The 6,000-nt window shown below is 39.2% G+C and overlaps 1 pseudogene; it reads right to left on the reverse strand.

Moving 5' to 3' along the window:
- Window positions 1-1,683: 1,683 nt before the first annotated feature.
- On the reverse strand, window positions 1,684-4,995 carry LOC108433997 (annotated as a pseudogene).
- Between the last annotated feature and the right edge of the window lie 1,005 nt (window positions 4,996-6,000).

The following is a 6,000-nucleotide window of genomic DNA, read 5'->3' on the forward strand; positions in this document are numbered from 1 at the left end:
TTGGATCTACTCTTTTCACTCAGTAGAAGCAAATTAAAGCATACATGGTCCAAAATCTAGAAAAAGGCCTTTCCAGATGAGCAGAATTGAAACAGCAAAAGGCAAAGTTCAATTCTTGGTAGAAAAAGCATATATAGATGTGCTGCCTGGGTTTGTAGCACTAAAATGACATGAAGGCTTGTTTTCTATGAACAAAGCAGCCAGGGGTCAGTAAAGCTCTACATATCTAACACCAATAAAACATAAAAAAACAATTAACTGTCATTAATATTTTCTTCAGAAAATGTAATAGATAAAAATGTCATGTGAGAGGAGTAACATAACAAAGCAGCCACCTATTTGATTTATAATTGTTTGCACACTTGTAAAATGAATGGGCTTTAAAAAGATGATTTTTGGGAGTGTAAATATAATATTTAAGTTAGTTCTATCTAGAACCTTTACAATATATGGAAGTTCTTTCAACTATAAAATAACTTTTCAGAATCACACGTCTCATTTATTTAAATGGTTTTCTAAAGATCCATCTGTCTTCAGGGAAGTGGTTTTTGTATGGTATTGTGCAATATATATATATATACATACACTCACCGGCCACTTTATTAGGTACATCTGTTCAATTGCTTGTTAACACAAATAGCTAATCAGCCAATCACATGGCTGCGACTCAATACATTTATGTATGTAGAGGTGGTCAAGACAACTTGCTGAAGCGCAAACCGAGCATCAGAACAGAATGGGGAAGAAAGGGGATTTAAGTGACTTTGAATGTGGAATGACACACGTCTGCCTTATAGTTCAACATCTCCTCTGCTACTAGATACTAAACAATGCCTCTCGTAAATAATGCATCAAAGTACAGAAGAAGGTCAAATACATAATTATTTATATGCATTTCAAGTATGTCAGGTGTGTTAATTTTTCGTTATTCATCATAAAAATGTGAACCAGCTACCAAAGACCTGGTAGACCTGTGATAAACAGTGTGTTTAACCAGTTTTTCTCCTGTTTGACAGAATGCTTTCCAATAGCTTGTTCTCCCACTTAATATATATGCTTCATCCAAGTTTTTAGCTTATGCACCATAATTGGACTTGTCAACAAAAATTGCCAGTTCTTTTACATAAAGTCATGAAATTAGATGAATTACAGTAATTAGATTAATATTGCACTGAGTGATATGGAAAAGAGTCCTAACCAACAAATCACAGATAGAAACCTCCCACTACTTGTTGAATATCACATGTAATATGAAATATATTCTTAAAGCAATCGTACAAATTCCATGTTTGTATAGAAGCATTAATTGAAAGTGCTGAAAGGCACTTATAATAAAAATTATGTTTAATTTGGCATTGCACCTTATTGCTAAAGTGCTAAAAATGAATAAAAAATTTAACTACAGGGAAACAAGTGCAATTTGTGTGAGAATCTTAAGGAGACTTGGAGGGTACTTTACCCATAAGGTGTTTCTTGGTATTCTGCTCTGGTCTAAACATGATTATGAAACACTTGGGAGCAAAAATACAAATAAATAAACCAAAGCTTGAGGCCAGAATAGCAAATATCTCTACAGCTACAGTGAACTTTCCTGGAGAGCTGACATAAGCTGGGATAAAGGTGATCCACACTGCACAGAATATGAGCATGCTGAATGTGATGAACTTGGCTTCATTAAAGTTATCAGGCAGCTTCCGAGCTAGAAAAGCCAAAAAAAAACAGAAAAGAGCCAGAAATCCTATATAACCCAGCACAGCCCAGAAACCTATAGCTGAACCTAATTCACATTCTAAAATAATTCTTTCCTTGTAGTGCTTTAGATTTTTAAAGGGAAAAGGGGGTGAAATTGTCAACCAAAGAATACAAATAAGGACCTGTATGAGAGTGAAAGCAAGAACACTGAGTCTCTGCTGTGGAGGCCCAAACCATTTCATGACATTACTGCCTGGAAGTGTAGCTCTGAAGGCCATTAACACCACTATTGTTTTCCCCAGAACACAGGAGATGCAGAGGACGAAGGTGATCCCAAACGCTGTGTGACGCAGCATACAGGACCACTCAGAGGGCCGGCCAATGAAAGTAAGTGAGCAGAGGAAACAGAGGGCCAAAGAGAAGAGCAGCAGGAAGCTCAGCTCTGAGTTGTTGGCTCGGACGATGGGGGAGATTCTGTGTTTATAAAAGACAGCAGCCACACATACAGCTATGAAGGCCCCAGTGAGGGAGAACGCTGTCAGGATGATGCTCAGAGTGTCGTCCCAGGAGAGAAACTCCACAGGCTTGGGTAGACAGCTGTCATGCTGGGAATTGGGCCAGAACTCAGGAGGACAGCGTATGCAGTTCAACGAGTCTGAGTGATTCAAAAAATGATTTTCAGAATGTCAAATAGATAGAAAAAGCATATAATAAAGCATTCAATTCCATAACAAAAGTGACTTTTCTGATATACAGGAAAAGCATAACCTTATATTAGGCAGAATCTGAAGAGAGTTAAAAAGACAATAATATTGGTACACAACCTGTCTTATTACTGATCTCTCCTTCTGCACATGGTATACAGTCATAGCAGCAGACTGGCTTTCCTTTCTGCACAGCCTTCCTGGTTCCTGGAGGACAGCTCTCACTGCACACAGATCTTGGCACCTGAAAAACAAAAGACAAAAGCAAATCATTCACAGTATGTGAAAGAAGATGTGTAGAAGTGCAGTGCATACATTAATGTTTTTCTTGCTCTACTTAAACAGTTCTGGAGGTGTTTTAATGTACCTCAGTCTGTCCCCCCAGCCAGCTGATAGCTCTGCTCATACTTATCTCTTGTCCTCTTGGTTTAGATGAGTCATAACGACCAACTGTGACAAAATCAACAGAGCCATCTTTTGTAACCTGCCAGTTTATGAGCTCATAGACGGCTACAGGATCGCCGTTGGAGTCAAACGTGACCTGATAACCATTCTTTGTAGTGAAGTTCACTTTCTTGAGCTGGTCGAGTATCTGGATTAATATAAATAGAAAAAAAGTGCTGTTATTTAACATCCATTCAACATGGTCACTAACTGATTGATATACTTGCCATATGCTATTTTAGCTTATACAGAAATACTGTGCTTATTTCAACTTCGAAGGCAAGGCAGGGAGATCTTTAGGCAGTACTTTCATACCTGCCATGAGGAGAATTTTGCGGCCCAAATAACGGACATGATATGGATGCATTATAATATACAATATATACAATTAAACCATGTTTACTGAGATTATAAGACAAGATAAAGGGCTGTTTAAAAAAATATCAGTTTTATACCTGCCATGGTGTGAATTTAGCGCTCTTGTCGCACTGCGTGTCATTACAGATAACACCGTGGATGGCATGCGCTATGGCATACGTAGCTTTATACACCATGCTAGTGATGCGCAGCTGGGACGTGTCTGTATACGGGTTCTGCAGCGCGCGGATATCCTCACTGCCGTCACATTCCCGCGCGCCCCCCGAGGAGCCTTTTAGGCTACAGCTGAACGAGCTCTCCCAAAACTCCGTTAGCAGAGGAGATTTCAGTGCTTGTGCTGGAGAGAGATCCAGAAGAAACTCACGAAGACCTGGAATCACCGAGCGGGGGATCCCAAATCCTATCGCCCCAGCGCACATGTTATATTTTCGAAAATCTGGATGGGTGATCCAAGTTTCGCTTCCTATCCACTGAAGGGGAGGCGGCGGCTGTCTTGTCAGCACTTCCAAGAGAACTCTCATTTCGCTTGCGTTAATAAACGCTACTACTACCCGGGCTGTTGATCTCCGGATGGCGTTCGCCACTCTCTCCACTTTACTACGAGGATCTGTTCTGTAAAACACCTCGGAGTACTCCACACAGATTCCCTCCTCCTGCGCAGCTTTTAGAAACGACGCCATTCCATAATTTCCGTAGTCTGTGTCGCTGCGCACTGCCCCAATCCATGTCCAGCCAAAATGCTTGACCATTCTTGCCAGTGCGGCCGCTTGGTGTTGGTCACTAGGCACGGTCCTGAGGAAGGCAGGATACTGACGCTTATCGCTCAGACATGCGCAGGTTGCGTAGTGACTCACCTGTTATTCAATGTAGAAAAAAGGGATGAAAACATTATTTGAGTTGGTTCTTTGAATTCGTGCGTTTATTTTAGGTCTTTGATGTGTTTCTTCTACTAAACGCCTAAAGTAATGGACATAACTTTGTTTATTACCATATATTTGACTACATTTTAAAATCATTATCCTGTCTCGAATAATAGCGAACTAGATTTTAATATTACAGTGTTTGGTGCAGCCTATACAGTCACCTGCGGAATTCCAAAAAGACCCAGCATTCTAGCCATACTGATGGAGGGGGAGGAATTAGACTCTCCCACCACAGCAGGAACAGCGGCGGCTGCAGATTTTGAACAGGAATCAGTATCATTGTAAAATGGTTCCATGCCGTTTGCAAACTGAAACGTAACTTTAACAGACATCGGCACTGCAGCGCACGAGTCGTGGATCTGGTATCCTAACGTGATTCCCGGCAGCAGATCTGTTCTGTTGTTGATCTCGTGGATGGTGAACTCCATTGCACGGGCGAAGCGCAGCTCCCTGAAATCCATGCTGTTTAGAAACATAAGACACACAAAATTCGAACAAAATGAGATTTTCTCTTGTTTCAGTTAGAATTTGCAACTCTCACTAATACAAATGAAGCACTTGACTGCAAAAGGTGGCTATTTGATTGTTAAGATCACTTTGAAATGCTCTCTGCAGCTGTTCACTCCACACTCATAGACAGACCTCCCCGTGCACTGTGGCTGGAGTGGCTGTCTGGTGTAGGTGTTCTGCTCTGATCTCGTGTAGAAATGAAAAGAAAAAATCCCTCCTATTATAAAGTCTCCATTCAAGTAAAGACTAGATAACTGACGCTCAGTCCACAGCCTGCAGCTGACTGGGTTAGCTTTACATGTTGATGGACTGAGCCCAGTTACCCAAACTATAAATACAAACATCATTAAATTTGAAGTGAGCTGCATGCTCTGTATTGCCCATCCCTCTGAAGGCCTGGGTGCTTGCCTTTAAGTTCCCTCCTTGTTCTTATGCCCTGTGGGTATGAGCTCAGATTCAGGAGGCGTGGTTATGTCTTGAATAATAACTGCAAGGATGGATACAGCTTCTGTTTTTATTACACTGTAATAATGTCTGTAAAATTATCAGTGAAGTGCTGTACAATCATGACATGAAAAAAAAAAAACGTAAAAAGAAAAATAATGAGGCAGTGTTTAATTCACATGTATACTCTACTAAAATACCAAACCAAACACAACTGTTCATTTTAAGGTAAGAATATATTAAAATAATTAAATTTCTTTGTAGACTTTATAGATTCCTTTAGTTTAAGCACAAAACGCTGTCCTGCAGAAAGCAACACAACACAGTTAAAATTAGAACATGAGTGTTAAAATAATGTTTTTTGTCAGGCAGAACTTTTTTATACAGAAAGAAACCATATTACTTACAAATGCATTACACTTTACAGATATGAATACACAAATTCTGAAAATTCTGTTAATATGAAGGGTTTAAAAACAGGTGATGTGCCTGTTTACATTTGATTACTTTTATATTTAGCAAAACTTCATTAGGCTAGTACTGTAATAATATTAGGTCACTGTGAAAAAAATACATTATGACCTATTTTACTTTATTATGCTTATTATTATTATTTTGCCTGCTCATCACAGCATACTGAAATTGAAAGAAAAAATACAATGTGTAGATTTTCAAGTTTCAATTTTAGAGTATTTTGAGGGTATTTATAAGGTGATGGAACTGCAGGAATTTTTATCTTTGTTTTCCAAATTGACAGATGCTCATCTGTTTCATAACTGTTCACCAGCTCTTTAGTTTTGCATCGTAGTCATTGTCAATCCTTTATAAATAATACAATTAAAAGTCTCTGTTTTTCCATTACATGTGATGCCAATTTGAATTTATACTGCCTTAAGGCCTTTTTA

Source organism: Pygocentrus nattereri, chromosome 7 (genome assembly GCF_015220715.1).
Source record: "Pygocentrus nattereri isolate fPygNat1 chromosome 7, fPygNat1.pri, whole genome shotgun sequence".
Classification (NCBI taxonomy): Eukaryota; Metazoa; Chordata; class Actinopteri; order Characiformes; family Serrasalmidae; genus Pygocentrus; species Pygocentrus nattereri.